At 41.1% G+C, this 23,237-nt stretch overlaps 1 protein-coding gene across 1 annotated transcript in view; it reads right to left on the bottom strand.

The window, feature by feature from the left end:
• LOC109975614 (leucine zipper putative tumor suppressor 2 homolog) overlaps window positions 1-21,325 on the bottom strand; it is a 46,887-nt gene extending 25,562 nt beyond the window's left edge. Inside the window, exons 1-2 of the mRNA XM_065959484.1 lie at window positions 20,993-21,325; window positions 328-434 (exon numbers count right to left, since the gene is read on the bottom strand). The gene's annotated coding sequence lies outside the window, so the exon portion shown is untranslated. The remainder of the gene's footprint in view (window positions 1-327; window positions 435-20,992) is intronic.
• Between the last annotated feature and the right edge of the window lie 1,912 nt (window positions 21,326-23,237).

The raw sequence follows: 23,237 nt of genomic DNA, 5'->3' as shown, positions 1-23,237 counted from the left end.
GGAGGCCAAGACCCCCTATTTCCATAAATGTGTGTGCGTGTCTGTGTGTGACAAAGTGACCACAGCGGGTCACTCCAAACTGAGCCCACACCACCAAATAGTCAGACCATTGATCAACGTCCCCAGACTCCATGAAAGACAGGAGAGCGAAAGAATAACACTGATAGGGCGGGAGAGAAAGAGAGAGAGGACAAGAGGAGTAGGAGGAGTGGGGGGGGGGAATGCCTGAGTCAGCAAATATTGAAGGTCAGCGTCGTCAGAGAAGGGTTTTGTCTGCAGAGGGCGTTTTATTTTATTTTTGTGTGTTTCCTTTTTTTTTTTTTTTACCTCAGAGTGCCGACCAGTGTTCCTCTCCTGGAGGTCTAGGGGTAGAATGGAAAAGGCAGAGAGTTCTCATCCCAGGATCTCACTCCACTCTGACCTCCTCCTCCGACCTGAGGGAATAAAACAGAGAGATAATGTTTACCTGTTGGACTCAAAATTGGACTCGGTTTTGATGCGTCTTATTGAGGTTGCAGATTCTGATGCTAATGACCACTAGGGGGCAGCAATAACAAGTTTTAAACAAACAAATGATGCCGACATGTTAGCAGACAGACTAGTTAGCAGTGATGGAGTAACATAATCATTAATTAAGAGTCATGTTTCTCGCAATCTGACAAATATATATAAATAGATATCATATTTATTATTGCTCTGTATTTATCTTAACCTACACTTGTTGTAATATTTGAAAACAGCAGCCTGCTGCAGTCGAAAAATGATGCTACTAGAGCAGTTTTAATAAGCAAATACATTTCAGGTATTAGCCCTAAACAATATGATTAAATTTGCTTTAAAGAAAATATCGATTGATTTATTACTTGGTGGTTCTCAACTGCTGGGTCCCAAAAAAGTTGTTGCAGAAACAGTTTTTAGTAGTCAGTGCCTGGGAATAAAAATGGTGTCAAGAAGACGATGGAGCGCTTTTTAAATGTGTTTGTTTTGTTCTGTTTCTTTGTTCTGTCACATGTTTTGTACTGCCTGAAGACCAAAATGCACAATTCTTTATAAAATAATTCTGATTGGTTAAAAAACAAACAAAAAAAAAAACACAGAAATGTGGGGGTTGTGATTTTTTTCTGGAGGAGTTGGTGGTGGATCCTGAGGCTAAACCAGTTTTCATTGTGGTGGTGGGCACAAAGGTGCAAAGGGTCGATGGCTCGATCCCCAGCTCCTCTTGTGCACATGTCAAAGTATTCTTGGACAGGACACTTCAAGCCCAAAATGCCATCAGAGCTGTAGCCTGCTGTGTATGAATGTGTGTAATGCTTAGCTGATTAATGGCCTTGAGGGACACATTGTTAATGCGTCAATGTGTGTGTGAGAGAATGAATGTGACATTAAAAGTTGCCTTGAGTAGTCGGAAAAAGAGAAGCTTGTTGTACAAGTGCAGTCCAGTTAACATTTAAAATATTAATGATAGCCAATGAGTATTCAAGAGTGCTGAGGTTACAGCAGGGTAACTAGAAACACCGGTCTAAAGTTCATCTCCGAAAAAAAAAAAAGACGTTGGTGTTACATCTTTCTCATCATTCTTTCTCCTCACTCGTGTCATCTCCTCTTCTGTCACCTGTCACATAAAGCTCAAAACAACCCCCACCCCCGTCTAAAAGACATACAAGCCTTAAGAGTTCACAACCTTACCCATAGGCTGTTAAAGTTATAAAGTGAAGAGAACAAACAACTACTCCATTGCAACTCATGAAAAGTGGGAAAAAGTAAAAAAAAATAAAAAATACTGCATTTTAAAAGAGAATGAGGTAACAAGGCAGTAGAGCTTTGTAATATATTGATTTTACTCGTAATACCCTAAATTAGTCTGAAATGTGTTTTCCTAGTTTATTGGCTGGGGGAGAGTCTATCAAAACAAATCTCTGAGCTTATCCGTCTTCAGGAAAAAGAATTGAGCAATGAACTCTTCTGTATTGCACATCCTACATACAGACCAAGAGAAAGATGCTATCTTTGATTTGTACACAGGAGTGTTAACACTTCTCTCTAAACAAAATGTAAATGCTCCTTTCCTTTTATAATTACATTTCTGTATCCTCTGATCTCACCCCTTCTTTCTCTCCACCTCCTGGCCTCTCTCTACACAGGCAGCCAATGAGGTAATCAGTCTGCTTGTAACAGTCTGATAAGTGAAACGATAGAGCTATTGATTTTGGCCGGTCTGTCCCGGTGCAGGGGTCAGTGCTGCCACATCGCCCGGCTGCCAGGACGAGTCTAAAAGCTGCTTTCAGGAGCCACGAACAGATGCTGACTGGGCTCTTTCACAGCTATTGTCACACAGAGATGGACTGTAGGAATATGGACAGCCAAGTTTACAGATTTCCCAAGGTACAAAAAGTATGATCAGGGCCAATGGTATCAGCTGGAGTGGGATGTTGAGTTTTAGCGTCACAGAAAATCAGCCATCAGGGGTTACATTTTGATCAACAGTCGATGGGATTCCTGCAGCACATGTCTTTCAGATGGATAAAAGGGGACATCTGTCTTAAATTGTAATGACATTAACCCCACTTATAAGACAGAGTTACTTCAATAGCATCGTGTTTAAATACCAGAACAAGCTAAAGCTGAAAAGATCACAAGCTCAACCTTTTACCCAGCATCTTTCTCAAAACATAATCGGTTATAGAGATGCTAGAAAGTGCTTATTCCATGCAGATACCAACAGATAACCTTTTAAATAAATCAAGATCATCTTTTATATTCTGACCAATGATCCAGTAATACATGATTTCTGATTAATGTCTAAATTGCCTGATGGCACTTATGTATTTGATGTTGTTGAGAAGCTCAAAGCATTATCAGGGACTAAAAACAAATACAAATTTATGAATTAATTTCAGATATCTGGACGCCAGTGTGGCTTTAGACCAAAGTATGACTGATTAAAGTTACAATTATAATCTGGGGTTACTGCCACGAGATGATTGTTGAGTTTCTGTCTCATTTGATCACCATGTGTTTTGTGTTATTTTACTCTGAACATCACAGAGACACGGCCCGATCGCATGAGGCTCATAGTGTAAAGATCTGAGTCTGTCCTCACAGAGAGCCTTCAGGTGGACAGATGGTCAAGGTCTTTCCTGAGGGACACAAGGGAGGGTCGGGGATGAAATTGGAGATAACAGAAGAGGGGGGGGGTTGATTTATTCAGATTCCCAATCCCCTTAAAACTGATTCTTCTTCTTCTTCTTCTTTGTAATGCATGCCTATTTGACATGTGCTGTTGTGTTATTGCTCTTATTGATTAAGAGTGTTCAATTCTCAACCTAGTTTTATATATTTTGTAACCAGTTGAGTCGCCCCCTGCTGCTTATTTGAAAAAATGCATGTTTCAGCATTTGGCTTAACTTTTCAAAAACAGTGTATTGTTTAAAGCCTAACCTTAAGAGCTGCATATTAGCTATGGCTAAAGCTCCTTTTTATAGTTTGCATATATTTAAATGTATTAATGCCTATTTTAACTGTCCCCATATGTCATATGAATAAATTGAGAGTGCCTAACAATTTTCATTAGATTTGATTTATTTCAAACATTTTAACACTTGGACATTCGGACTACGAGTCAAAACAGCAAAGTAAACAGTACAGATACAGATTGATCTCCTGGACTCTACTTTGTTTTTTGTGAAACTTCTGGGTTGGTAACTCCGAATGTCACTGGACTAATCTCATGTCACGGTAAACCACACAATGGTTTTGGGGATATTTAAACTGAAAACCAAAAATGCTGATTTCATGATGCTAAAGAGTAGCGTTCATTCTCTCGGGGTAATGAATGTCTTTACAAAATTATCAAAAAGTTTTAGAAATATTTTGACAGGCAAAGTAAAAATGTATTTTATGCTATGGTTTGCAAATACAGGAACATGTGCTGCACTGTATGCACACACGCACACACACACGCACACACACAAACAAACACACACATACACACAAACGGGTATATGAACAAATGATTACATACATCTGACCCCAGCCAGCTTGTGGTCAACTTTACATTTTTTAATTTTCATAAAACCCACATCAAGGCCGGAAGACATGACCTGTGAGGCTGTAATGATCTGTGCAGCGCTCAGAGCTCATAGACACACACACAGTCAGTCACACACACACACACACACACACACACATGAACACACATACATTCTCTGCAGTATCTCCAGTCAGGAGATGAGATCTCACCCTGTATAACGATTGATGTGGACCCATGGGTGCAGATTAGATAGAGATTATTAATCCTGTAGATCACTGGTGGATAAATTGCACGGCTATAGCAGCATATGTCCTCTCTGCAGGGACCACACTTAACGTGAGTGCAATGACACCATGATTTAGGGTGGCACTCCCACAGGGTGCCGCAGTATTAACTCCAGCTCAGGGTGTCATTAAGGTTATGCAGCCTGTGTGACGTGTGTTCACTTTGTAAATCACAGTGCATCCAACTTCAGAGTTATGTGGGAACTTAATGTCCGTACTGTGTTTCAATGCTCTACTGTTTGTTGGGAGTGAAGGAGGGTGAAGGAGAAAGCGGCTGTCATCACAGAGAAGGCGGAGCCAAATCTGTGCCAAGGTGACTTTTAGAGGATGAAACAGGAGAGAGAGAAGAGTTCAGCTCAGTCCTTAAAAACACATCAAAGCACATTTGAGACTCATCTCGGGGTGGGCACGTGTTTTACATCATTTCAGTTACAATGACTTCTTTTTACAAATAAATTTAGTAACATTTTTTGGAGTTTATTGTATTACAGGTTTATCGCTGTTGTTTTTTTTTAATTTAAATTGTATTTTTGGGCTTTGAATGCTTTTTTTGGGGGGGGGGAAACAGGACTGTGGATAAAGTCAGAAATCAGGGAGAGAGAGAGAGAGAGAGAGAGAGAGAGAGAGAGAGAGAGAGTGAGGAATGACATGCGACAAAGTAGCCATACTGTAGGTTGACTTTATCCTGTGAACATGGGGTGTGCAAACTAACCGCTAGGTCACCGGCGCCCCACAAGTTCATTGTTTTGTGGGTATTTAAAAGTAAAAAAAAAAAATATATATATATATATTCCCGAACAGTTTTCCAGTCCTAGGGCTCTCAAAACATCTTGTGTTGTCAGACTTAGAGTCCAAAACCCAATAATATACAACTAACAATGAAGATTATAAAACAGGAAAAATCAGAACATGTCCATGTGTTGGCAGCTGGAAGAGGTAAATAATAGACACATTTTGAGAAATAAAAGAGTCAATTTGTTGTTTTCTTTCTTTTCTTTACTATTGATAACCAAACATCTAATCAATTAATTGCTTTCGCCATAAAAAAAAAGACCAAAATACTACAACTTTTGACTGATCTAATGAAATATATATATGACTCCAAACTTCCAAACACTGATGTCATACATTTATTATTACTCTGTGATCGACAACAAAACATGAAAACAACTATAGGACCCAAAAAAAAGGCCAATAACTGATTGAAAGAAAACTATAATTTCACAGTTCACTTTAGCAATTGGACAGTCGATGGGACAAAACAGACAGTGTGACTGAGTGTTATTCTGACTGGCATTTGCAATATTTGTGACATTTTAAGAAACAAACTATTTAACAGTAATGACTCTAATCACCGCCATTTCAGTTCAAATAAAACAGTTAAAGAATGCAGCCCTGGTCTTTACCCAGAGACATTTAAATGATAGTTTTTCTCTAAATAAACATAATATGCTCTTGGTCTAATCTGAGAAATCTAAAGACATATTTTGATTGTCTCAGTAGTAAAAAAATGGAAGTAAAAATGATCCAATTGCTCCTCCCCACACAGATCTATCAAATCAAAGAGGTGACGAGTCACCAGCACATTTTCTTCCCCAGAATAGAATCAGTAGGAATTATAAAACACTTCTTCCCAGGAATGGAGCAGCCAGATAATGCATTTTCTATGTATCTCTTTTTCCATTTTTGGCTGTCATTAACCGAACACTCATATTTTACTCTGGGCCCGGCACTTTGCCTGCTGCCGCTGTCATTTCTCCAAGAAAGTGGAAAGCTGCTTTGTTGCCATAATGTGCCCTGTGTGATGCTTGGCCCACTTTCCAGCCTGCTTTCATTGTGTAAGCACACATACATAAAACATGATTTGCTGCTTCAATTTCTGACTTTTATTCAGCCGGGATTTGGTGGCAGACAACATCAGAGGCATGAAAAGCAGAGTGAAGCAGCAGCGAAATGCAACTCTCTCTCTGATCCCTGGAGCGAGTGACAGATTGAGAGAGAGAGTTGGCTGTGTTACAGAAAAAGAGGTTTAATCACTGACCTCTAGACTTACAACTGAAGACAAATGGCCATGATTAATGAGGGCCATTCATCTTATAGGTTGGAAAAAAAACAACAAAGCGAACTGCATTTGCCCGTGCTGCTCTGATGGATCTATCTGCTGAATATATTAAGCTCCAGTCTCCTGTTAGTTTGCACTTTGCTCCTGTCATGGAGCCCATGTGAGGCTCAGTGAAGTTCCAGTACTGCTCACTAGAGGGCAGCATGTCAGAGTCTGGCAGCTTTAAAGTTAGCTTTCTCTATTAAAACTGGTGTAAATGAAACACTGATGTTTGTTGTTAAAACAAACTGAAGTAAATATGTAAAAATATGTGGTAATTAAGTTTTTTTTATACTTTTTTTACTTACATTAAGAAAAAAAAACACACACTGAGACCATAATGCACGTACATTATGTCAAATAATATTTTTCGATAGTTTTGAAGAATACAAAGAAAGTATATTACATTATATACTGATGCATTAATGTGAAGCATCAGGTTAGTACTATTATTAGTAGCATTATTTTATTTCATCCAGTGTTTCCCAACCTCAGAGTCAGGGGTCACATGATAAATCTGTGGGATTATGAGAGAGTAAATGAAACAAAGTTGGGTTACAGCAATTGTATATAATCTATCATATATATTGAATTACTCTCCCTGGTATTAAAAAGACAGATACATCTGTTTGACAAGAGCTTGACATTGTTAGCAGAACATTTTTCCATAAACTTTTTAAGTAAAGGCGCAGACTGGCCGTCCACCTCAAGGTGTTATCTTTGTCTTTCTTTATAGCTTGAGTACTCAGTGTCAAAATGAGTACACACAAGGGTTATTCTCATATTGGATTTTTGTTTCAAAGGTGTAATCTTTTGGTTTTCTATGCTCCCATACCAGCCAGATACAGGAGGTGGATAGAGCACCAACCACTTGGCCACTGGCGCCATATTGGATGTTTATTAACCTCTTTGGGCTTGTAATAGAAAAACAACTTTTTTAAAAACCTCTCAGACATTTAGAGGGGAAACTGTTCACGCAAACCCAGTGAACTAAGCAGAAAATGTTAGACCCTTCTGTTCAAACCTAAGGTGCTGTGCTTAAGAAGTATAGAAATGCTCAAATTGGAAAAAATAATAATAATAAAACCCTTCAAGATTTGATCTACTCACGTGCCTAAGAACTGTACATACTTCCACCATGACCTCATCATGTTCAAACCTCAGTCCCCGCTGAATGGCTGATCGATACACTTCTCCTCTGACTCTCCTCTCTCTCCACACTGTATCATTCCTCTCAGATTTCACATCTTAAATCGGTCTGGTGGCCAGATTAGATTAGATGACATGAGATCAGGAGGGGTGGGGTTGCAGCAGCAGCAGCAGTGGTGGTGGGTCAAATCTATCGGTGTAAGCGATCTTAAGAGCTGCAGCTGTGGCCGAGCATCAGCTGCAGAAAACAATTGACCTCTTCTGTGGAAGCCTTCTTGGTAAAATAGGATGATCTTTAGTGTTTACAGACAGCTGATGAGTAATGAGGGGCTTCTGTGTGTGGGAAATTTGAGTTCAATAATCAAATGAGGGGAAGAAATACTGTGAGGATGTTGTTTTTAATCATTTCAGCACATTAACCACAGGAAGAATAAAAACAGATTTATATTGGATTTGATCTGTCTCAGTCTGCCACTGTCGTCGTAACAGTTTGTCTGTCTGGAGGATGTATATCTTCTTTTTTTACTTTCTTTCATTGTTCTCCCCGTCTCTAACTTTCCCTCTATTATTGCAAATACATTTTATATGCCCATGCTTCCCTCTGCCTCAGCTCAAACAGATTATGCACAGGCTGCCAGACGGGAGATTTGCACATTTTTCACTGAAGCACCTGTCAGCATCTGGCAGCGCTTGAAACTGTGCATTGAACATAAATGTGTGGAATAGAACTGTGACAAACAGCATGAGAGCTGCTGCTGTCACGGTTCATATCGCTTGCAGAAAATTGAAAGATTTTTTTTTTTTTGTCTGTATCATGTTTCACCATCCATGACCACCACAGGCGGGAGGGTTTGTGCTGACACACGAGAACACGCAGAAACAGGTCTGAGGGAGCACAAGAAGAGAACTTATTGTCCTCAGATCATTGGATGAAGAAGTACTGAGGGCTCAAAAGAACAAAAGTACTTCCACACACTACATTTGTACCATTTTTACTTTTATGTAAATTCAGATGGGAAAAAAATGTCTTTTGTTGGGTCACAAACAATTGTTGCTAGACTAAAGACTCCAGGCTTTTTTTTAAAGGACAAATTGCACGTTTTACACATTGATTTTATTGTTCTTCACGTGATATTTTAAAACTAAAAGCTATAGCTCCAGATAAATGTAGTGCATTATAAGCACAATGACTCTCTCTCTGATTTAGTGGAGAAGGAGGATTAAGTACAAGAAAACCGAAACACTGAAATAAAGTACAAGGACCTCAAAGTAAATGACTTTCGACCACAGGCATGCCATTATCTTTCACAGCAGATAGAAAGGTCTTATTTACAAGAGTGTGGTCAATAAGCAACAGCGGAGCAAAGAAAGAGCAAGGGAGAGTTCAAGACAGGAGAACTGCTTCTGTTTGCCACACGAGGAGGTGGGAGTGAAAACCTGAGAGGGAATACGTAACTTCTGTCTCTGGAAGCGTGCAGACGCCTGCACATGTTGTGAATGCTCGGGTTCATGTGCGTACATGAATGTGTGTCTGTGTGCGAGTGTGCCACAGTGCAAGTGTGTTATTGGAGCAGGGTGAGCCGGGGGCAGAAACAAATGAGGTCCTGTGCAACCCCGGGACTGTTCCATGAATCACCAAGGAACTCTGCTGACCGGTCCTCCCTGACTGCAGCTCACACTTCTCATTCAACGTTTTGTTAATGCAACGTCAAAGTTTAGCAACTTGGGTAAATAAATAACATGAACTTGGGTTCTGGCATTTCCCCTCCCAGAAGACAAATAGATATAAATAGCAAATGTGTGGAGCTTCTGTCATTGACTCTTTATTTAGAGAGTTGGGGTAAGCCGCTGGGCGACCTGTGTTTACTTTGTGTGAAGAGAAACTCTGTGTCTCTGTTCAGGAGTAACAGCCTTACTGGTCTGTGTAGGCCACTCAGGCCAAACTGAAATGAGATGGTTGGGTCTGCCAAAGAGTCCCCATTTGCATCACCAGCAGTTCCTGCCGCTAACCCTTTTCCTCCTAAGCGCTGCCCTGGTCACCTATAGCAACCAAGATAGCTGAAGCACTGAAGCAAGCAGACATAACTAATGTCAAGTAACTCAACCTAAAGATAATTTGACATCTCAAGGCTCGCTTATTTTGTCTCTACCCTAAACCCAATCACAACCTAACCGTGAATACATGGGGTGACGGTGGCATAGTGGTTAGTCTGCGTTAGACACCATGGATACAGCCCTCAAAGCAGACAGCACGTATACAAACTTATACAAAGGTAAAGCCGCTCAAGCATCACTTAACATGGCCCTCCATACCTGTGTGGTGGTGACTGTCTATGCAGAGACCATGTCCTCTGACTACATTTCCAACTTTTTGTTTGGGTGGTTGACACCGGGACGTTTCTGGGCGGGGAGCTGATATGTTTCCCCCAGCCAATGACAGAGAGCAGGTGAGTTTAGGAGTGGATACAATTCAGCGATCAGACGCAATTCAAGCCAGCAAATATGACCGTACAGTCGTAGCGGCAAAGAAGAGAAAATATTATCATAATGAGGAGAAACGGCAAGCAGACCAACCAAAGCAAGGATGGACCTTGTTGGTTTTTCTTGGGGCGATGAGGGCCCAGGAGGAGGGGCCCAGTTTGAATGCTACTGACTCCACCATTAAACAGTGAATACAGTTTATTATTTTAATCTTACCGGAGCTGGAGACTGGACATCGCTTCACGTTTTAATAAGGACAGATAACAGCAGTCTTTTCAACACAAGTCGTTCCTGAAATTAGATACAAAGATTGATTCCAGACAGAAGTTATATTGACTAGTTAAATACCGGGTTTCATTATTGTAATGTAAAATTAAAAGGTGTGTATTTTGGGATTTTGTCTTTAATTTCTATGTTGCAAATGGAGCTGAAAAATCCGACCTTGTATGAGGATTGAACTTTTATCAAATTCAATCATCGAGGGCTGTTTTTGAGCAGCAGAGTGAAATCGGGGACTATACAAGCTTAAAAATGAATTCAAAACAAGCCTGAGTCTGTGCTGCTATACATTAATAATAAATACAGAAATAAACCCTACACAGTTATTTGAAACCTCAGAATTCAGTTCAAAACAGGAGCTGTTTCTTCTGCCTGCGAATCGGTATATGAATGTGCGTTTGTGTGAGAGTGTATTTTTATGTGTGTGTGTGTGTGTGTTTGCCTGCAGCAGGTACAACAAACAAGTGCACTGATGTCATCCATGTTGGCCAGAAGGTAAGCCCACTGTGCGCTGTGAGAGAAGGAACACGATTCTCTCACGTTCGATTTCATAAGTGCATGTAGCTCTGCTGTATGTATGTTAGAGCGCTTCAGAAAAACAAAAGAGGACAAACACAGATATGCAAACATCTGACAACTGAATTAAAATTGTAGAACATGGTTTATGGTATTTTGTTTCCAAAATCAAGTAGAAGCAGAAAAATCAGCTTTATATTCACGTTTTAAAAAATGCACTCCTGAAAATTAATCTAAGTCAGGCCGCCCCTGAATTCTTCCTGTATTGGTTTTTTACAAATGTCACTCACACTCCTGTCGGGAAGGAAGAGTGGGAGACAAGTTCTTTTAAAGCTAATGTTATGAACCTCTAGTTTGGGTAAACTTTGGCACTCCCTGTGTACTAACAGCCCCTCTTTACTCTGCTTTATATACATATATATATATATATATATATATATATATATATTATATTTAAACAGAAAACAGATCTTGGGTGCATTTTCAAATCACACACAGTTTTTTTCTAATTGCACCATTTGCTTCAAAGGACAATCTCTTCGTCCCCTGAGCTAAATGACACGCAATGTCAGCCCCATTTCACAGCATATTTATGTCACACGCTGGAGGGTAGTTAACTCCTGCACCTCAGCGCCACACACAAACACACACACAAAGAAAAATACACAAACACACACACAAAGAAAAACACACAAACACACACACAAAGAAGAACACGCTACAAACACAGACACAAATGGTTGGAATCATCTGTGTGTGATTCCCTTTTTACTCCCACTTCTTCAGTGTCAGAGGTCAGCACACTCCCGTTTTGGTGACGGTCTGTATTTACCCCTCTCAGGGTGTACACTGTATGTGTGTATGGAGCTAATGGGAGGTGACATAAAGACTGACATGGATGCTGAGCTGTGCTGTGCTGGGCCAGGCGGTCTAACCCAACAGCAGGGATAAACTATAAATAGACGCATCCCAACACTCCCCCTCCACTACACCCTTTTTTCTCCAGTTTCCCTCTTTTGCTTTATCTGCAGACCTTTTGTTACCATCTCTAAATTGCTTTTGCTTTCCTATTCCTCCATCTTCTCCCTGTTCCTTCCTATTTTATTTGTGCCACACCTTTATCATCTACCCTTCCTGAAGAAGTTCTGAAAAGCCAATGAGCTAAAAAGAAAACCAAGAAATCCAAAATACTTGAATAAAACGTAACTCAAAACCAATACGATCTCAGGGAGGAGTGGGTGAGAGGTGGGGAACAGGGGGAGATGGGCTTGTTAAGGGGTGAAGATGCGGGAGACGGAGTTATGTAAGCGAGGCTAATCCCCTCCCAACCCTGCATAGCAAATGAGACTGGATGACACTGGCCTCATTTCATCCGCTCATTTCTGCATCTGCCGCCTGCTCCTCCTCCGAAGCGCTCCAACTCCACCTTAGTCTATCTGTTTGATCTTTGACAGCACACCACATCTCCATTTTTTTTTTATATATATACATACCTAAGCAGATCCTGGTCTGCTCACAATGTGCAGAAGTTTGAGTTATAACTCGTGGTTTAATTGTAAAGGCGCAGCTCGTCCTCGGGCTTTTCCGCTCATATCAGTGCTAACATCTGATTTTTCAAAGCTCTCTTATGTAACACAAGCCAACACGGACACCGAGACAGGAACGCAAGGAATGGGACATAATCCTGTTCAAAAATTCTGCTGACAACAACGCTAAATATTTTAGATCCTTTACAGAGTTTTGACGCCAGATAGTTGTGCTCAAAAAGAAGCGCGTTTACACAAATTAACCTTTTAAATACAACAGTTTACATTTTAACTAATAAAAGGCGTAGCCCCGTTCCCACATGACCCCCTCAGTCTTTAACAACTCTGACCCCGACAGTTGGACCTCTTCTAAACCCGGTCTCACCCAGACACCCAAACAGCCTAATCTGTTGAGGTATGTTTTGCTCTAAAGGGTCACCAAGGCCGGCAGACTTAGCTCACTAGTCTACGAGGTATTAACGGACCAAACTATTGACTGGATCATCTCAACAGGATACATGAAGTAAAAAATACACCGTCATAGTCTTTGTGTTTGTGCGAGTTAGCAAATGTTAGCAGGCTAACACTTACTTTTGAAGTTTGAACATGGTTAGTAATATACCAGCTTGACATCTGCAGTTAGCATAACTGTGAACATGTTTGCATGTTAACATTAGCATTTATAGCTAAACATGGGGGGGGAAGGTAAGAGGAAGTACTTTTTATTTATCTATAAATGCTAAACTTTTTTTATTTGATTTAATACGCTACACTGCGAACAGAAAAACATTTCTTTTCCCCACACAAGAGCACAACTGATACTCAAATTTGACATTTGATAGAAAAGTATATTTAAAGAAAGTTTAAAGCAAGGTGAGAAGTTTAACAACTATGAGTGATAAATAAAGGAAACCATTTCAAATCAGTTCTTTAAATATTAATATATAGTCACATTAACTTAAAGGTTTTTCAAACATTAGGGTCTGCAGAAGTGAAACGTTTCCTTTATGGCCAGAAATAAAAATGCATATCTGTGCAACAATGTAGCTGCATTTATCTTAAATCACCACCAGATAATATCCATCAATCAACTTCTGTTACATTTATTATTGAGTTTTTCTGTTGTACCATGAGCATGAGCAACCAATCCTTCAGTTGAAATCCAACATTGTAAACACGTGCTGGTCCAAATGACTGTCAGTGATTTTCTATCAGACCTGTGCATGAGCAACCAAAACTTAATAACAATAACTTTATTTTAAGTACCAGAATGGATTAAAACTAATCTTAAAGGTGATATGAGATTGTTAACTAACCCCCCCCCCCCTCCTCCTCCACCTCTCCAATCCTTCTGCTCAGACAGGACGCTCCACTAAACTTTGACCTACTTCCCTCAGACTGGGCTAATGGGGGGGTTACAAAAACGCCAAGACCCTAAACACAGCGAGCTTCACGCTGATCTAGCCTGTTAATAATAACAATATGAATATCAAAGGCTTATTCGGACAAAGCATCTTTTGAATGTCAGATCGCAGAGGGATGCTGGTGGAGGCTTGAGGACGCGTGTATGTGAAAGAATCACAGTGGACTCATTGTTTAGTAAAAAAATTAAAAATTCAACTGGTCACATACACATTACACACACACACACACTGTATGACTCGTGCTGAGGGATTGATTTCACTTTCCTGCTGATCATCCACAAGACAAACTCCCTCCTTCAACTTTTCATCCATCCTGTGTCTCTCGATTCCCCCCCCACCCCCCAAAAAAAAAAAACTCACTCAGCAGATGGACACAATCCTCCATAACCAATTCTCTGCAGGATAATGCAGAGCAGACAAAGACACCGTGACACAAAGGCAGACAACACCTACGAGCTTCAGCTCCGTCAGTCTGAGCCCACGCCATGGTCCCCTTGAAACTTGAAGCTAAAACTGCAACTATGTTTAAATTCTTGCCAAACGTTTCATGGGCGAAGGAGAAGTTTCCAGGCCAGCTGAGTCCTTTCTGTGCACGTGAGATGGGACCGTGAGGGATGAGGCCCGGCTCTGACGAGAGGGCGGTGGGAGTTGTGTTACAAAGACCACGGCTGGGACTGCATCCCAGAGGTTCCCGAAAGAATTCTGGGAACATCCGGGCCCGACATGTGCTTATGGAGAAAGAAAGAGACGAAGAGGGGAACATCTGTCAGCAATTAAAAGAGAAGGGATCAGTGGCATATTTTCACTATTGAGAAAATGCAAAGAAATGCCTCGGTCATGATGTAAACACTCGCTCATGAAAAACTTCCCAGCCCCCCCCCCCCCCCCCCCCCCCCCTCCTTTTCTCTTACAGTTAACCAAAGCAAGCCGGCTAACTCAGGAAGGGGGAGGGGCATTATGTAGTATGCATTCTGCCGAGGGGTCATCTGGCAGACGCGTCCTCCGAGCTGGCTTCACTCCGCTGAGCTCAACACACAGACACACACACACACGGTGAGAAGCCGTCCAGGAGGGTGGAGAAAATCTAATCTATAAATCAGACACATGTCCAAACAACAGGGTGTCAACAGATCTTTGCTTATGTTATTACCTCAGAGAAGCATCGCTGCTCTGTGTCGTGCTGATTCAATTCTGCTGAGGTAGTTGTATTAGACAGGGCTGAGAAGACAAAATCATATTGTAGAGGATCCTTTCAAAAAAAAAAAAAAACCTGAGGAAATTGCGGCCAAATCAAAGCTGCAGGGGCTGATAAGCTTTTTAAACCGGATCAATAATTCCCGTTTTACCCTTGCTTGAACAAATCAGGGTTTCAATAGAAGAAAATCAACACAAACTACTTAATCAATGGCTTCCTCACTTGGAGGAGGAACACATTGTTAGTAACAGAAGAGTTCTTCTCTTTTTTCTGGTAGAAGAAAAACTGTCTGCTTGCTTTTTTTTTTTTTTGTAGAGACACGATTGCAGCCAATGAAAACACATAATCGGTGCACCTGCAGGTCGTCTCCCCGACCTCCTAAAACCCCTCGTCTGCTACCGGGCAATGAGGCTCAATTTTGGACCTAAAACTGGTGTCATCCATCAATCTTGTGTTTGTGTGTATCTCTGTGTGTGTGTGTGTGTGTGTGTGCGTGTGTGTGGTCTGCTGTTTCAGCACTGGCCATTTCGGCCCTCATACATCAACCTCCTGACAGCAGTGAAGAGACGCTTTGTGACATATGAGAGGCCACTTTTCCTTTCGTCTAGGATAGAGGAGAGGAAGAGGAGAGGAGAGAGGCCTTGCTGGGCGCAAACGGGTGAAAAAGAAAATCTGCTTACATACAAATGTGATTTTTGATGCATCATGTCAAAATGAGGACTTTAAATGTAAGTAAATCTAGTTTTTGTAGAGTATGTGGTACAGTACAAAGTGTTGGGAAAACATAGTTTGATTTGGTACACTAATGGATGTGTGGAGCGGTTGGCAGACTTCAGCACTCCTGGTTTTAATGTGATCTGTGCCAGAGATCTGCCCACTAAAGTCCATTATACACAGACCGGCTGCTCCACTCTGCATTGATTCTGTCTCTTCTTACAGACTGTAAAGGCTTTTAGGTCCCATCTCTGCCTGCCATCTCAGCTATCAGATTCCAACAGAAACTTGATTCACCTGAAATCTACTAGTGCAGGAAAATCCTTCACATTTATGTTTTATGTTGAAGAGGGTTCTGCAAAAGCATGACAATAGATAAGTAGTGTCCCAGTTCATGGGGCATTTTTATGGCTGCTTTTGGGTGATTTTAAGTCTGTAAAAAGTCAATAGGGGGACAGACCGAAAGCAGAAGGGGTCCAACCCGTGTTTGAACAGCCACACCTTGAGGCTGATGCATTGTCAGGGCAAATGCTATGTAGTGTATGATGTCATATCCATTTTTTTAAGGTTAATTTTGGGGCTTTTTATGCTTTTATTTAGAGATGAGACAGTGGATTAAGTCAGAAATCATGGAAAGAGAGAGAGTGGGGAATAACATGCAGGAAAGGAGCCTCAGGTTGGATTTGAACCTGGGCTGCCGCTTCGAGGACCATAGCCTGCACGCACTAACCACTAGGATACTGGAGCCCCAATGTTATATCCTTAATGAGCTTCCATATCCCTCTTCACTTTTTAGGTTAGCTTTTTAGTCACTGCTTGAGCCTCCTTTTCGGTAAAAAGAAATATGGTCACTTATGGCTCCAAAAGAACCACATTGAGTTTTCATAAATGCCAGGATCTACACTTGAAAAAGGCAGCCTACAAACCAATAAGTGATGTCACTGTGGCTTTGTACAGTTCAGATATTTTAGGCAAAACCAGAGATTACCCTCATGACGGCACAATAAGTTAAAGGATCGCTACGTTTTTTGTTTTTTTGTCCCTCTTGGTCTTATCTGTGGCCATATTTCAGGATCTTTCAGCCTGATGGTGCCATCTGTATAGAAAACACTTAACACCGCCCTTTTTCACACTATAAATCTTTGCAGGTAGAAGTTGTCGTTTCCCTGGGCAGACACAACCTGACCTTGTGCAGCTTGATGGATGAGACACCTGCACGTATTCATCGTTTGACAAATGTTGTTTTTTATCATTTCTAATTAATCAGTACAGCAGTCAGGAGAGCATCATAACTACCAAAGCCTCTCCTAATCCACTTTGTTTGAAACTCTTCAAATAAATATAAATGCATTAATTTCTCTCTTTCTTTTTCCTCACACCGAAGTGATTGCTGTGTTTGTTTTTGGCACGGCACAGACCTGGTCATTATCATCAGCACACGAGCGATGGCCTCTGCTGCAATCACTAGCCTAATGAAGTGTTTTTCTTTTGCTGATTGGATAGTCTGAATAATGTGAGAGGCTGAAAGACCTCTGAATAACCTCTGACTTAAAATGTCAGAGTTTAAACGCTTTATTCATTCATTTCCAGAGATTTATGAGATTAACAAAGAGCCCGGTAAACCTAGAATAGCTCAGCTGGCTTTTTACGTCAGCCAGGGTCAAAAATGCAAAAAGTCCTCATCTGATTTTGGGCTATGTCCTTTTGTGCACCAGTTAAAAAAAAAAAAAAAGATTTATCCAAAAGAAAAGATTTGCAAAATAGGCTGGGATGTCCTAAACAGATCCACACAGAGAGGTTTATGTGTCTGCAGAAAACATTCACCACATGTTACTTGTTTTGGGGAGTTTTCTCTTGTTAATGCTTTTGATAAACTTCTAGAATTCAATCATTTAAACAAATGTGGATGTACAATAACTCAAGAGGTTCTTATTCAACCAGTTGACTCTTAAAAAGTCCCAAATGTCTTTCAACATTTATTACAGATAAGCAGGAGCTAAATAAGAGTTCTTTTTTTGCAATTCTGCCAACAACCCCAAGCTTGTGCTAGCATGTTGATGAAATGCATCCAGAAACAAAGAACATGCATTGTGTGTGTGACCTCATAAGTCATTTTGCTGTCAACTTTGGAAGTTTGACAGCTCATTGCACTTCAGTCCTGACCTGCACCTCTGACAGCTCTGAGATCTACATGCTGCTTTCCAAGTGAAAAGGTTTAGAGCCTCAAAATACTGCACATCTGAAAGTACAGCTGCTTCATGACTTTGAAAACAAAAACTGCAAAAACACAACAGCCATAAGTGAAGCCCTTACACACTAACACCCTCGTGCATTTAAAAGCATGAAAAGAAAAGGTCACTGCCAACATAGGCAGCTTCTAATGCAGTGTGTGTGTGTGTGTGTGTGTGTGTGTGTGTGTGTGTGTGTGTGTGTGTGTGTGTGTGTGTGTGTTGTGAGTCTGACTGACAGCTTGTCTCCCTCCCGCTGTGCTCATGCTCTTGTCTCTTTAATGGGCTGACAGTGAGAAACTCTCAATGACACACCCGCTGTTCAACACATCACAGCTGAGAGGAATCACAGGCAACACCGGATCTCAGAACAAACATCACTCCTTAGAAAACGGCATCTTAAAAAGAAAACAAACTGCACCGGGGACACCGGACTGATATACAACATAAAACAGACCTACTTGTAACGTTAAATGAAGACCAAAAAAACATATCTGAAGAGCTCCATTGAGCGCGCGATTCCCTCGAAAGGATATTCCAAATAAAGATTTTGATTATGAAAACTCAAACTTACATTAGAGAAATCACTCAAACCTACAGTGGCATTAGAAAAGAGCAGTGTCTCTTGATCTGTTACGTCATGATGGATGAGGATAAATTAAACATGCTGATACACTACATGCATGCTTTTAATTACATCTACTGCTCAGCGTCATCACGGCTGCAGCAAAAATGAAATGGCAGACCCAGATGGCTGCGGAGGCATTTTACTAATTGAGCATCACAGGTGGGGACCACCAAACTGCTCCCTCTTTTTACAGTACATCAGTTTCATGTGAAATATGTGGGACATTCCTTGACTTGTTATGCAAGTGTGCTCATCAGGGCACAGATGTGGCCCTGTGTGCACGTTTATGTGCTGCTTTCTGCTGAGGTTATCTAATGAGCAAATTAAGCAGCAAAAAGCTGCCGCTACTTTTTTTTTTAAACAGAAGGCGTGTCTCCATGTTTCACTGTCTTCAGAGGTAGAACGAGCAGATGTGCATAAGCTGAGATTGTGCCCTGAGCTGTGTTCTGGTTTTTTTCGACTCACGTATGTTGGTCTTTATGTAGACGAGATGGTTGGAGGAGATAGAGGACAATTTATAGGAGCTATAGGAGCAGAAAGTCCATTGGAAAAAAAGTAGCACATTGATCCTTACGTTCCTCATGTTCTTGCAAAACTGCATCAAACCAGGGCTGAAATTAGTTATTATTTTAAAAATTAATTGCAGCTTATTTTCAGGATTACATTTTTTAGTCTATCAATGTTAAAAAATTGCAAAAAAAAAACATGCTCTTCACAATTTATAAGGGATCAACTTGATGTCTGGAGATTGCTTCTTTTGTTAAACCAAAACTCAAAATTCTACAATCTCCATTTAATGCCAAAAAAGACAAAGGCAACCAGTAAATTCTGACGTTTAAGAAGCTATAGGACTGGGAAATGTTCGCATGAAAAACACTAAAACAATAAATCGATCATCAAAAAAGTCTGCAATTTAATTAATTTAACCAAATTACAATGTTGGGCCTGTGAAGTCGCCATGTGATGAAAATGATCCCTCAGCATCAAACCCTGCTCCCCTACCTTGCCCTCCGCCTGCCTCCTTTGCTGCTCCAATCACAACCGCCCGACAGCTTGGCTAATCACCCCTCCTCACCACCACCACCACAACCAAATCTCCACTTCTCTCTTCTCTATCTCTCTCCCTCTGTGTGTCCTGCTACCTGCTACCTCCCTCCTCCTCCTCCTCCTCCTCCTCCCCTCCGCCTCTAGTCTGCTCTGCTGTGGTGACAGGACAGGATGATATAGGGTCTCCCAGCGAGGTGGTGTGATGCTAACTTAACATCTGTGCAGCAAAGGATGCAGCATGTGCCTGCAAAATCATTTTAAAGAAGCAGCGTGTGTGCATTCGAGTATAGCTGTCGATATGTTTGCATTATCATTTTAAGTCACACAGCTGTGAAAACATGACGTCTAACTCATCAATCATCTGCAAGGAGGGCGTTCGCCACAGAAGAAAAGGTGATGGAGAGCGGATCTCAAGCGTTTATATCTGGTCCCGGGTGGAGTTATTTATGGTCCAATAAGACCCCTGGGCGTTTCCAGGTTCAACTTACTAATTCATATATTTAAGTATCAGCCTTGAGAGCATAAAACAAATGGAGCAAAGGTCTCTCTCTCTCTTTGTGTGACCTTTCCTTTTCATCACATTCCCTCCATCCTCCGTGTCAAAAGGAACTGCGGATATCAAGGGAGGGAAATGCCAAAACAACAGAAGTGGCATGCAAAAGCAGTTTGTGCGCGTGTATGTGTGTAAGTGAATGTGTGTGTGTGTGTGTGTGTGTGTGTGTGTGTGTGTGTGTGTGTGTGTGTGTGTGTGTGTGTGTGTGTGTGTGTGTGTGTGTGTGTGTGTGCAGCAAGACCCCATTCACTGAAACAGCTGGATGGAGATAACAGAGAAATGCTTATTCTCTAGTTTCTCTCTCCCTTGTACCCACAATTCTCTCCCTTCACACACACACACACACACACACACACACACACACACACACACACACACACACACACCCGCACACACACACACACACACACACTCCACATACCATGTTGAGGGGAAACAGCTGAATGCAGTGCACTGGCACACCGGTGGGCAAATTAAGTCACTGCATTCAACCTGAACAACTGAACAGATTATATTGTAGTGCCTCAATTACTCAAATACTCAAACATGTCAAACTATTAAAAAACAACAATTATGCAGCTAGAATTAAGCTACTTCACACACCGATGCAGCAACATTAACCAAAAACTTTCCCCGACCCTATTTTGAGAGCTGAACCCGACTTGTTTACGTCTAATTTTGCATACAATCAGCCAACAAGATGGAAAAGTTGTTATCCATCTACACGTTAATGAAAGCTTCACAACAAAGCTAATAACTTAACTTAAGAGAAAATACAGCACAATATGTGAGCATGTCGGTGTCTATCCCTGTGCAGCGCTACGTTCATGTACTCACTTTAAACAAGATGTTCTTCACAACCAGCTGAAATATCCAACTGTGTCTCCCGAATATCCCCGTTCGTCTTTTTTTAACAGGATAGGCTTCAACTTTTTTTTTTTTTTTTTTTTAAACAGATAGCGGTCCACTTCTTTTCCTCTCTGTTTCCTCACTCTGGACCCGTCCAGTCCTCAGAAGCTCGGTTTTGTTCCCGCTGGTGATCCGGATCCGACGCTCTCTGCTGCTGCTGCTGCTCCTGCTGCCCGGACTGCCACAGTGTGTTTGGTTCTGTCACCGTCAAAGCCCGGTCTGCTGCCCCTGTGCGGGCGGGCTGCTCTGTGCTCCAGCAGGGGGCTCGACTGATGATCCACAACACTGAGGTTTAGGACCAGGGAAGACAGAGAAAGGGGGGGGGGGGGGGGGGGGTCCGCAAGGGGGGCAGCGACGAGCGATAAAGCGGTATCTCCAGCAGGGATTTATGATTATGGCCACTTTGCAGAGTTATTTTTCATGAATCAGTGTTGTTTTGACATTTATTTTTGTTTTTAAACAACTTTATTTTTATATTTTTTAACATATATCTAATATTTGCATTGTAATAGTCAGGGTAAATTACTGCTTTTAACATTTGATGGACTGCTGATTAAATATTTAAACTGAGGTGGAATTGAGGTATCCTATCTCCTAAAAAGTAATAAAGGTATCTTTCTTTGGCGTGTAATATGAAGTGAAGGAGAACGGAGTCAGTTTGGGACACAGAGCTTGTTTTCAGTGTAGCCATATGCTGTTAAAATCTGAGTTTAAATAGCTGCTGAGGCGTATGGTGAGTGGCTCCTCTGGGTCACATCCATCAGAAGGGGCCAGGCAAATTTAAAGTCATGTTGCATTGTCTGCTTCTTGTTTAATTTAAGGCCCTATCAGGGCTCTGGTTTGGCTCAGTGGGTGGAGTGAGCGCCCAATAATCACAACATTCACAAGATTGTATTACTTTGATATGGCTGTTTATGGTTAATATGTAATGTGTTATTTTTAACTCTGCTGTGCTGCACACATGCTGATTGCCTTAACTTAACAACTTAACTTAACAACTTAACTTAACAACTTCACAGCTGTAAGTTGATATCTTTGTGACTCCTTGTCCCAAGTATGACTTTACTGTGCAACCTGGAGAGCGGTTTGACCACAGAGTGACTTTCCATATTTTAGTTCAAGCATAATTAAAACTCTGAAGAGGAAGGAAAAGTCAGTATATTATAGAAAAGAAGAAAAAGCCAGAAAATATATATATGTTTTTTTTTTTACTTTAAATGATTTAGTGACTATGTTGATATCTTTGCACCAGATCCCAAGGTTGGAACTGCTGTCTGATGGGACGATAAAATGCATGTTGTCATAGAGACATAAATATGGGATGCATTTGAGGGATTGCAGGACAAAAAAAAGTGCAATAAAAGTATTTAACCAAAAGGGTAGAAAATCCCCCTTTTCCAGTTATTTCTTCTGTCGCCTCTCAACAAAAAGGACCTTGGTTCAAATCGGATTAGTTTTCCACTGGTTCGGGGGTGCCCCTTTACCTGGAGAAACGTAGTCATCCATGCACACAGATACAAATAATATGATGTAAAGTTAGCATTAAAGGGAATACACTCCAAAATCTTTCTTGGATTAGAAAAGGGGAGCAGGAAATATGCAGGTGAGCTCCTTCTTAGTTGTATCCCGCTTTGAACTCTGAAGGTGGAGAGATTTCCGCCCCCTGCCTTCTGTCCACTCATCCACCCTGGAAACACAATCTGGGGTCTTCTCTTCTAAGCACAATGGACTGCCACCTGCCTGTTTCATCGATGAAAGAGGAGCTGCATGAACACCTCAATGACCTTATTTGTAAAAGGAATGTATGGATTGATTTCTAAAAGAGGCTCAAGGTGCTAAAATCTCTGCCATTCAAAATAAGCAGCTGCTGCAGTAGTGAGTAATATGAGCATCTTAATGTAGGCACGTGTGATAGACCTGCCAGTCATGATTAGTATAAGCTAGCATCGAGGTTCTGCAGGTTCTCTCGAGTCCTGCTTTAAGATAAAATATCAACTTTAGTTATAAAAACAAAATCTTTTTTGAAAATCTCAATGATTTCAAAACCATTGTCCAAAGCAAATTCCCCTTTGACCAAACGCGGCAACCTTGGTCACTGGCAAAACTTGATTTGTTCCAAAAATCATGTCTAAAAACAAGAAGTGACTGATCATATTCGCTGTTAGAGCCCACA

This window comes from Labrus bergylta, chromosome 10, assembly GCF_963930695.1.
Source record: "Labrus bergylta chromosome 10, fLabBer1.1, whole genome shotgun sequence".
In the NCBI taxonomy this organism is placed as follows: Eukaryota; Metazoa; Chordata; class Actinopteri; order Labriformes; family Labridae; genus Labrus; species Labrus bergylta.
This window is presented reverse-complemented; position numbering and strand designations above follow the sequence as displayed.